The 12,500-nt window shown below is 33.8% G+C and overlaps 1 protein-coding gene and 1 long non-coding RNA gene across 13 annotated transcripts in view; one reads left to right on the forward strand and one right to left on the reverse strand.

Annotated features, from left to right (window-relative positions):
- LOC106870672 (beta-1,3-galactosyltransferase 5) overlaps positions 1-12,500 on the reverse strand; it is a 266,266-nt gene that overhangs the window by 225,065 nt on the left and 28,701 nt on the right. The gene's annotated exons all lie outside the window — the stretch shown is intronic.
- Positions 1-12,500, forward strand: part of LOC128251597 (uncharacterized) — a 181,621-nt gene that overhangs the window by 111,181 nt on the left and 57,940 nt on the right. For 4 of the 5 annotated variants that reach the window (XR_016240987.1, XR_016240989.1, XR_016240986.1 and 1 more), the window contains one exon: positions 1,477-1,673. This is a non-coding gene — a long non-coding RNA (uncharacterized LOC128251597). Of the gene's footprint in view, positions 1-1,476; positions 1,674-3,836; positions 8,297-12,500 lie in introns of those variants that run through there. The other variant, XR_008267208.2, reaches the window with a different exon arrangement.

The raw sequence follows: 12,500 nt of genomic DNA on the forward strand, positions 1-12,500 counted from the left end.
ACGTCTACTTCGGGCACACATTAAATATGCGCTGCAATATAGATGCTGAAATTTCAAGAAGAATAAGGCCAAGATGTCCGCTATTTAACTCAATAAAAGACCCGATGCGAACAAAGTTAGACAAAGCTATACGTGTCAGACTCTTTAATAGCATCGTCCTACCTGCGCCCATACACGCAAGTGAGACGTAGCCTACTACGAAAAGGATAGAACATTGATTGGCTTTAACGCAAACAGCTATGGAAAGATCCTTACTAGGAATATCCCAAAGACAGCACATTAGAAATATATCAATTCGAGAATGGAGTGGAGCGAACGATGTGATTGCTGAATACCGAAGCCACAATATTCGCCGGGCCGGACATGTTGTAAGGTTCATTGAACGCAGATGGACCCGTGCAGTGGACAACTGGCATCTAAGAGATCGGAAAAGCCACTTGAACGGTCACGAAGACGATGGGAAGACAATGTAGTCAAGCAATTTATGTCGAGATGGAAAAAAATGGCGCAATTAAGACAAAATTGGAAGCGTATTGTTGACAGCGGTGCGCGACGACATCTGATTGTCTTTACGATAATGCGCGACTATGATATATATGCGTGTGTGTTTGTGCTTGTCTGCCTCTGTGTGTGTGTGTATGCACACGTGTATATATATATATGTATATATATATATATATAACTCATGTAGCATCTATCTGCTCTACAATATCCATATGTTTGTATGCCTATGTATATGAGTTTATATATGCACAAACATGTATATACGCACACCCACTTTCACACACACACATGCACGCACGCACACACACAAACAAAACACGCACGCACACACGCACACACAAACACACACACACACACACTGATATCTACTTTGGGTGATGCAGTTTAAGGAAAAGTTTTATCTCATACTTTATTTGCTGGAAGGAAATTAATCGTTTATTCGAAAGCAGTTTGTATTTCCATGGGTTCACCACTGACTGCAAACTTTCAGTGAGTCTTAATATTCAGATATGAACCAAGCACTGTACTTTTCTTCTTGCGTAAAACCACTGATAAAGATTTGCTTCAGGATTCAGCTGATCTTTGAAAGTATAAGAAGAAGAATTAAACCGATGAAGATATCTAAAATTTGAGGAGTAAGAAACCTGAGCTTCAGGTCAACGAAGAATTATAAAAATGTTACACATATTGAATATCTCAACATTCTTAATTGAAAAGATCTTTCTATCGATAAACTGCTTGAAATATTTTACAAATATCTACATTAACACATGCAGTCTTGCATTCACTCACATGAGGTGTTGACTCATCTTCACGAGACATTCATTCGGATTCATAAGTTCTCAACGTAAAGCAATTCAAAACTCAACGAACTTTTAGTTTGTCAAGTTTATGTATGTAAACATGATCTAACTATAATGTTAATATATGCATTTATCCAACTATATAGATCTATTTCTTTTTTGTTTGCAGGTTAACAATAATAAACTGCAATTATGACAGGACAGGTCATTCAATGGTTTGAATCATCCTATCGACCACAGATTTTACTTCAGACTAGAAAGTATTGTATTGATCGCTGTGTATCGAATCACTTGAACAGCTTAATACAAAGACACAGCACGGTGAATCATATATATGTACAGACATGTCAAGAGTAAATGGAAACTGTAAGTTTTAAAAGATTTATTTCCAGAAACAAAATAATGTTATGGATGTTTTGAAATACGTAATACAGAATTAAGGAGACATGCCTTGTGCAGATAATAACCATTCCTCCTCTTTCGGCATCGTGCGAAGGGGTAATGTCTGCACAGATAAGACTGTATAAGGATTTGCGTGTATGTATTCTTGAGTCGTTTATGTACATCAATTGATATATACTACACCGATATTTATACGTTTACTATAGTTCTTTGTAACTCATCATTCTGTTTATATAAAGCTGTAAGAATTTCAAGAAATACAGATTATTCATTATGAAATCGTTAAACTGAGTCTCCAAGAGTGCTTGTCTTGCTTTATGATATATATATATATATATATATATACATATATATATATATATATATATAATAGTGTACATTTAAACACAAAAGAAAACTGCCTGCAACAGTTTTTATACATGCTAGGCCACTGGTGGTGAAATTAAAAAAAAACCCGATATATATATTTTACGTACACACACACACACACACACACACACACACACACACACACACACACACACACATATATATATATATATATATATATATATATATATATATAACAAGAGAAAAACAGCTAGTTTTAAATCTTTGAGCGAGAAATATGCAATAACAACACCGAATAGTAGTGTTTATTTCCCAACAGAATGAGGCAGTGCTATACAAAGGCGATGGTACTATTGTTTAGCCACAGCAAAAATGTTTTCTAGCTGGCTGTCGACACACAGTTCGTATCTGTATAGTGTAAGTAAGGGAGATCATCGCTCCCATCTCTAGCCCTTGGTGATACTCACAGATCTAGGATTCTTGGTTTATTTTTACCCTCCGCGCTGCGAGACAACCATTACCCTGTGATTGTCTCGAACCGAGGACGGGATAAAAAGCCCAGAAACCTAGGTGTGTAAGTATCACGTAGGGCTAGAGATAGGAGCAATGACTTCTCTTACTTACACTATATGGACTCAAACTCTATGTCGATAGCCAGCTGGAAAACATTTTTCCTGAGGCTAAACAACATTAACATCGTCCTTGCAAATAAACTTTACTATATATATATATATATATATATATATATATAATATTGAGAATTTCATGTCCTCAGGAACTAAGTTGATCATTAAATTGTGTTGTATGTAAGATATTCTTCTTATTTCTACACCTAAAGCTGCTCTTTTTTCACGAAAGCAAAATCTAATAAAGAACATCCTATAATCGAGAAAAAAAACAAAAACAACCTCCATGTCGTTGTCCTCCAAATACTCATAAGATTTCGCTAGAAATTAAACCCGTAAGGACGGAACTTCAGGCAAGAGTAAAGAAGTTGCATCCTTCGATATATTAAGTGTAAAAACAAGACGTTTGAAAGGCGTTTTTGCATAACAGATCGATTAGAAAAGACTTAGGGCTACAGAATAATTTTTTTTCTTTATTTTTGAAATGTTAAGTGGATCTGCTTCAAGAACATCAAATAAGAAATAGATTCCTACATTAATTAAAACGCATTTGGTTTCCATTTTTCTATTTTCTGCGAACAGGTGGAGAAGGAAACTCTCAACTTCAAGATAATTCAATTCCTAAAAGTCTCCTTTCCTCTGTCATGTATAGCTGTGTCGCAGACTGTGTACTTCGCCTTTAGATTTAGAAAATACTTCAGAACCAAGTTGCCAGAAGTTCGAAAAAAAGACACTTTAGTTGTAATTTTGAACTTCTCACTACAAAATTAAGAGTCGTTACACACACAAACACACAAACATATAAATACATACACACAGACAGAGAGTATTTTAGTCAAGTGAAGGACTTTTGTCTTGACTACCATCCTCGACCGATTGATGTGAGGTTCATTGGTAAAGGTTCTTGTACGTATTATTATACATTTTACTCAGATATTTATAAAGAGTTTTTAAATGATTCGCTTCAATGGCATGAATGGACTCAGCTTTCATTCTGTGGGACTCGTTCGTTTAATTTTATACTTTGCTGAAACGAAGAACAGCTGGTTATCTGCGGTTATATAGTGATGTAACGCAGCCCCTTACAAAACTCTGAGGAGAAATAAGTTACTCAAGTGTATTATGTTATATATTAAGCAACGCTCATTAATATCTGTTCCATTTATTTCAGGATTTCCGAAAATGCTTCCTATAAACCTTAGCGTCTTGTGATCAATATCAGTGTACCAATGTTACATGGAGTATATTTGTGAGGCAATTTCTGAGAATAACGTGTACGATTCAAATCAAAATTATCATCATTACGTACACGGGATTATACTCGGACTTTTTACTTTTCTTGTTACTAGATTAAGCACACAAGTTTTTGTATGTGTATTTCTAAACGTAAGATACTTGTTAATAAATTTGCCATAGTTTTAATGCTTGTGGAAAAATCTTTCATCTTTCATGTAAACGGTTTCCTTTCTGTTATTCAATAGTGAAAGACCATTTGCAGTCGATAATAAAATCTATTCTATTTCATACCAAAATATATGGCTTTTCCATACTGAGTAAATTGCTTGTGGTGGTGTTGTATATGAATGGGATTAGCTTTGCGCTGACACAGAGCATCTGGTGTATTATTGTCAGTACAAACATTGAAAAGGCTTGCATTGAGCAATTGCAGTGACTTTGGCTGAGATAATATTATATTCCTATACGTACATCTATCTCATACTTTTTAATTGAGGTTAACGCTTAGCAGAACTTGTGATTTATGAAGTAAAAACTTTGACAGGAGCTGGCTAAAGATTGCGGTTCTTCCTATCACTTTCTTTATGACTGGTTCCTGATTTTATATCTTACTTGTAGCTGAGCGGAGATGATTCGTTTTTATTGTGAAGTCTAGTGTGTTATTATCGTTTACATTGTGTTGGCAGCTTCACTTGTATTTCCATTCTTGTCGCTTTTGACTAATGTATATGTTTCTGAAAACTGTGACATACACAGATTGCTGTAGTGTAAATTTTGTTTTGTTGTACTCTGAGCAAAAATGTAGATGTGATATGATTCTTTTATCATATATTTGTTAATATTGAAATATTCCCCTTCTGTATTTAGTTATAAAAACGTAGAGAGGACTAAAACGTTATACAGTTTGAACAACTTTAACATTTGATAAAAGATTGCAGATTCGCGAATCACTACCCTACGCAGATGATCATATAACATTAAAGTATCCAATATATAAGATGTCCGAAAGCAATATAATGGAGGCAGTAATATTGGAGAACAGAGTGTTATCTGGAATGTCCATCAGAAGTTTGAAATTTAGAGTAATATGATAAACTGTAGTGATATCAGAAATGTCTCTAAGTAGTTTAAAATTCAAGAGAAAATTAGAGTGTCAGACTTCTACTAATAAATATTTAAGTATAGTTCCGTTGTGGCATAGGGAAACTGTGATGGAAACAAACAGAGTTGAAATATAATAGAATATAGGATTGTAAATAACACTGAGTTCTTGAATGAATAGTTCTGTTATCATAATTAGGAGGGAGACACAATATGTGATGTGGTTTACTGAATAGATCAGTATCGATGCATGAATCCCGTGTTGGTGTGAAATTCGTGTTTTCCAGTCAGACATTGCTGAATTGAAACGACATTATTCAGTTACAGTTTAGATATTATTCTACTTTTCTTAAAAATCATGTTTTTTTTTTAATATATAATTATATGTTCAGAACAGAAATCTATAATAATATGAGGAATTTCCATTAGGTTTAAAACGCGGTGTATATTTAGCTGTGTTTAAATCTTCAGTAGCGTTTTATGAATTTAAGATATATGAATTTTGGTGATGGTTATCAAAATGTGGTTTAAGCATATTTCAAAAGAATTCTTTAATAATTTTCCAAACTGTCTAATGTCAAAATGTTCATTAAATATCATCATTTCAATAAGTACTGCCTAAAGGTCTTGAAGGATGCTTGTATCAATGACACAATTCATATCTAGCACGAAAATACTTTTTATTCTTCACCTTTCTTTGGCTATTAAAATGGTGACATCACTAGGATTTATGAAAATACACAATTTAATTGTTCTAGTTAATTTTCATAAGCATTTGCCTCACTCGTCTTCTATAAGCATGCTTTAAGCCTTTCCTATGTATGTCAGTATATCTCTTTAATTTAAGGTTATTACCGTTTTCGAGACAACTCAACCTTAGTAATATTTATTTAGAATAACTTACGCCATTTATCTAATATTTATCCAGAATGCAATATTCGAAACTGTATATCGATAGGCAATATAAATTTATCACGGCTAATTTATTATTCGTTTGGAGGCAAATTCTGTTTATCATTTTATTATTACTTGGTATAACCTAAGCATGTCGTTAGATTTACCATCTCTAATCATTAAGCGCCTATGTCATTTCATATTCTGAATATAATCTTATATAGTTTTAATAAATTCCCTCCTACTTTCTCTTCCACTCATTTTCACTTCCTCTCTGTCCCACTCTTTCTCTCTCTCTATCCCACTCTTTCTCTCTCTCTCTCACTCTCTTCATACATATATACATACAAAGTACATACATACATACATACATACATACATGTATGTTGTGTATGTTGTGCGTGTTGTGTGCGTGCGTGTGTATACACATACACACGCATATATATACACACATATACATACATACATACGTACTTACATACATACGTACATACGTACATACATACGTACATGCATACATACATACATAGTCACATAAATATATATATATACATCCATACATACATTCATACATACATACATACATACATACGTACATAGATACATACGTACGTACATACGTACATACATACATGCATACATACATACATACATACATACACATATAGATACTGAGAGAAGTGAGAGCTATTCCGAATATGATAAAGGAAATAGTGTAGATAGGAGCCTACGTTAAAGTATGTACTAAAAGTGAAGAATTGTTCCTGATTTACACAACATTCTACGTCTATCAATTTTTTTGGCTAAATGCCAAATAAAACAAGTAAGAAATTTGTGTCATTAATTCGCCAACTTAGAAAATTGATTTATAGAATTCTTGAATCTAAACGAAAAATACTCTATTTACAATAATTTCATTTCTTACAACGGGAATAGAATATTAGCCATAATTGATTTCTAACCGAGACATGAGATCTTGGATTTATAGTGAGTGTATTAAGATATTTCTGCAGGCAGAAAGCCAGTCTTGTAACGAATGAGTGAATAGTAGATATTGCAAACGACAGTAGAGAAAAGATAAAATGCAGAGAATAACGTGAGTGAATCTTAGAAACGGAATCAAGTGTTGCTAAAGTAATTATTTTATTTCTTTAAAATCATTTTTACTGAAGTTCTGATAATGGTACGTATAATTGATGCATACAAACACGCTTTATTTAGTGTGAGGTATACTATAATAATTTTGACGTTCGTCCCACCCGAAAAAAATCAACAACAAAACACAGAGACAGCCGCGAAGGGAATCAATTTAGCGACAGCTGCTAAGTGAAAATAAAACAACATTAGATTATTATTTGTCATTCTATCAGTTTTATTTCTAATACTCAAGTAATTAATACGGATATATTTTGGCCATGGACAATTTCTCATTAGGGTGTAATGCACTGAATTTCAATTAGCATTTGGTAAGTCTACTACATGAGAAAAATAATTTGCCATCTGAGAAACTTAAAATTATTGGCTGACGTCAAGTTTCATTAAAATGAAGCATAATAAATTGACAATTGGTCATAGTAATTCCCAATATATTGAATAACACTTAACTTTTTTTTTTCGATTTACGTAACATGTCATATTGTGCCGCAACAAAAGCACAGCAAAATGAGATCTTAAGTGCTAGATTGTTGTATCAGTAATCTATGTTATTGATCTGATGTAACAACGAGAGACTATAGTAAATAGTTATAAATAGCTGATCATACACTAGTTTTAGTATGACAACTGTGTATGAGATAATCCTCAATTCACTGGACATGTTTAGAAGGATGGCTTGGATACAGATAAAATGTTGTTGATCATAATTTTTCAATCATTACTGACTAAAGTTAAACAAAATAGCAACTGCTTATAAATGGGGTCACGTCAGAATCGATAACCTTCGTACTAAGTGGACTGTCAATCATATTGTGTACGGGTTGCAGATCGATCGTAAGCTAAAATATATCCTTAATATACACCAATTTTTGATTACTTTTCTTTCAACATTTATCTATATATTTACATGATTCTGAAGCGTATTCAGTGAGGACAAGTTAGAATGAGACGCTATATTTATTTATAAAACGTGTAAAAAGAAAACGAAATTGAAATGCAACACGATCAGATGTAATGCAGAGAAGAAAAAAAACTGCTTTGATACATTTGCAAATTAGCAATTTTAGGTACCAATTAATGCATGTACAAAATAGATGTAGTCGATTTAATAATTCACACTTGGTTAATCATGAGAAAAAAAATATTATTATTCTCCACAAAATGAAACAAAATGTAAGTTTTTCCATACCTGAGAAGGACGTTTTTGGTATTACGCTATCCCCCAGTATAGCGTAAACCATTTGAAAAAGTAACAAGTTAAGTTTCAAAATCCATTAGGAAAAGTGAACCTCCGTATTGATTCTTTTTGTAAAACCGATTCTGTTTTATAAAAATTAGGTTGCCCCATAGAGTAGGTACTATGTGCAAGAGCGGGCGATCGATATATATATAAATAATATATCGCTGACTCATAATACGTTCTGCTGTGGATCTTTAAATAGAAACATTATTTTCAGTATATGCTTTTCTCCTCAAAGCAGAATGTAGCGATGTAGCAGGAGGAAAGCGAAAGAGACGTATCCTCAATCAGCGTTATGAACAAATTAACTTTCGTCTAAATCTGCCTTTCATAACCTTAATCCGCAAGCTAAGCTCGGCTTTGTTACTGAAATAATCCTCTATTGTCCGAGATTGACAATTTAATAATGAGTGCAAGTTGTAATGACTAAACCTAATACAATATCCTAGACAAAAAATCGCTCACAAAGAAACATATGTGTAACAACATTACACAAAACAAGAGGACACTCGTATCACACACACACACACACACACACACACACACACACACACACACACACACACACACACACACACACACACACACACACACACACACACACACACACACACACACACACACACACACACATGTATATTGTATTATATTATATTATATTATATTATATTATATTATATTATATTATATTAGAGGAAAAAGCAAAACCAAGGCAGAACGAGTATTTGTAATAAGTTAATTAGGGTAAGGTGAATATGAAGTCTTACAGTCGTTTCTGGGATAACCCAAGTGGTTGGTTAGCATGTCTGTGCACTGGGTATTCCATCATCAGAGACAAGGAATGAATATTTTAGACGGGGAAAGATTTAGACATTAGAAGGAATAAGATTCCCCATCTAAAATATTGATACCTTGTTTTTGATGACGGAAAACCCAGTGCACGGACGTGCTAACCTACCATTTGGGGAATATCCCCAAACAGCTGTAAGACTTCATATTCACCTTACCCTAATTAAATTATTTTAAATGACATGCGATACTCGTACAGTCTTGGTTTTGATTTTTACTTTAATATCAAATACACATGCTATAATGGAACTCCTAACACGGATCCCTTGATGTAGCCTTAGCTCTGATCTTGGAACCTAACAGTCAACCTTCTATAGTACTTAACCAGTGTACCTATTCGTACCTAAACCCTTCATATTATATATATATATATATATATATATATATATATATATATATATATATATATTGTATATTAGGCCATCAGTTACATAGACAGCTATATTTAATAACTATGCTGACGACACAAATGAAATATAAGTGGTCAAGGAACCTTCCGATGCTGATGATTTCCTACAAAAACAGACCTAGATTCCAAATATAAATGGGCTGAAGACAACAGCAAGCAACTTCATGGAGGGAACTTCCAAGCCCTCCACTCTCACTTGGCTAGTGCTCACATGCTGTAACAACGATACTTAAGACGAAAAGGAGCTGCAATCCCTGAGTCAAATACAGTGCGTGATCTAGGGGACTAAGCAACGACAACTGTGTTCATGTACATATCTCCAGCATGGTAAAAATGTGCAAGTGAATGTTCGGATGGATTCTGAGAACCTTCAAAACAAGGGACGAAGAAATTATGCTGGTTCTACGGAAGACATTTGTACTCAGCCATCTGGATCTCTGATCTGAAATATGGTCACCCCAAAGTGTCAAAATTAATTGTGGGACTTGAGGCAGTTCAATGGTACTACACTAGGGAGATCGCATCAATGGAACAGATGAGCTACTGGAAGACACTGAATAAACTACGACTCTACTGCCTGGAGCGAAGATAGGGGAGGTATACTGTGGTATACTTATAGAAGCTCCTTGAGGGGTTGGCACCAAACTTCGGTTTCAAGAGCTATACTAACCCCAGAAATGGACGTCACTGCATTGTTCCAAAAGCTCTCAGCTTACACATCAAGAGCGGGGAACATGTACTGCAATAACTTGTAATTAGAGGGACGCACAGCTATTTAGTCCACTACCAAAACATCTGAGAGATCTTCAGAGAGGTGTTTCCAAGAAACAACTTTGTCTTCTGCTTTCCAGGGTTCCAGATGAACCTATAACACAGGAAGATACTCAAAAGAGGACAATGGGGTTGAACTCCTACCTTCACCAAATGCCAATGGAATAAGAGTGGCCATTGACAAGCTAATTAGACTATCAGTGCCAGAGCATGGCCACAGCGTTTGAGCTGAAACATATAAAAGAATATATATATATATATATATATATATATATATATATATATATATATATATATATATATATATATGAATAAGAGAATTTTAATTTTAATGGAGATAAAGCGCCAGTATATAGTACAACTGCTTTTTCGCTCGTATATGAGCTAAAGGTTAATAAAATTTGCTACGAGATAAATATTTCAGATAGTTGTCTTAAACTTTGAGACAAACAAATTCATAATTCAGATGTATGACATGAGATATTATTCCGTTCAAATAACCACATATTTATATTAAGACATAGATGATAAAAATATAGAAATCGAAGCATATAAACATTAAAAAAATATAAGGAGTAACATGAAAGTAGAAAATATAGTTAGAACAGGTTAAAGGAGGCGATTAAAAGGAACAATCCAAACCTACGGCCGTTTCAGAAAATATTTAAGGGGCAGTAGGAAAAAATCCAAATTCTTCTCCTTGTATAAAAACAAGAACCCTGAGGAAGAAAATGTTTTTATACAGTGAGTTGAATTTGGATTATTTCCTACAGCCCCTTAAAACTTTTCTGAAACGGCCTGATCCTTTCAATCGCCTTCTTTCATTTATTCTAACTATATTTTTTTACTTTCATGTTACTCCTTATATATTTTTATGTCTTTCTTTTAATTTTTTATGTTTATATTCTTATATTTCTGTATCCTTATCATCTATGTCATAATATAAATATTTGGTCATTTGGATGGAATAATATCTCATGTCATACATCGGAATTATGAATTTGCTTGTCTGAATGCTTAAGACAAATATCTGAAATTTTTATCTCATACCAAATTTTATATATATATATATATATATATATATATATATATATATATATATATATATATATATATATATATATATACAGAGAGAGAGAGAGAGAGAGAGAGAGAGAGAGAGAGATAGAGAGAGAGAGATAGAGAGAGAGAGAGAGAGATTCAAGGCTGGTCGAAACATTGTGCGTGGTGTGAGAGAGTGAGGGTAAGGAGAGTACATGCGTTTAAGATATACAGAAATCTGATATGTCTTTAAGCATATAGACTCAAATTTTCTGCTCTCTGATCATATGGTGTCACAAGAGTGTTGATGATGTCTCTGTGAGCGAAAGCCATATTTACTATTTCGAAATCCCGTCTTTAGTTTCACTGCTATTCCTAGCAGTTGGATCTGTTTACGTTTCTTCGGTATGAGACATCGCAAAGAGAAAATAAATACGAGTAAATTAGTCTACTTTAGTCATTTGATACAAAACCGAATATAAATGTAAGTCTCAGATTAGGATGAGACTCTCATATTTACATTCAAACATTGATAAATATAGACACATATATGATCACACACGTATAAATATATTCATATAAATATTTATTCATATCTGTGTATATCTGTTGTGCATTTGCGTTTGTGGATATGTAGAAAAACACACTGATGTGTGTGTGTGTGTGTGTGTGTGTGTGTGTGTGTGTGTGTGTGTGTGTGTGTGTATGTATGTCTAGCTATCGAACAGTCTGTCTTTCCATCTATTTATTCATCTACTCTTTCTCTCCTTGTTTCTTTCTCTCTCTCTCTCTCTCTCTCTCTCTCTCTCGCTCGCTCGCTCACAAACTCTGTTTCTCACTCACTCTCTCTTTTTGTCTTTCTTTTTTCTTTCATTCTTTCATTCTTTCTTTCTCTCTCTTTCTCTCTCTCTTTGCATGCACATATATATGCGTGTGTGTGTGCGTGCGTGTGTGTGTGTGTGCATGCGTGTGTATGTACGTATATTCGTTTATTCTTGTATTGCTTTCATCCCAAACATTGTGGCCATGCTTGTGCATAGGCAATATCTATACCTTATTAATGGCCATTCTCGTGTGGTACACTTTTGTATTTTGCTGCTCTCATTTGAATTTCTTGCACTCTTGTAGGTTCATCTTGT

This window comes from Octopus bimaculoides, chromosome 1, assembly GCF_046866305.1.
Source record: "Octopus bimaculoides isolate indiv1 chromosome 1, ASM4686630v1, whole genome shotgun sequence".
Taxonomy (NCBI): domain Eukaryota; kingdom Metazoa; phylum Mollusca; class Cephalopoda; order Octopoda; family Octopodidae; genus Octopus; species Octopus bimaculoides.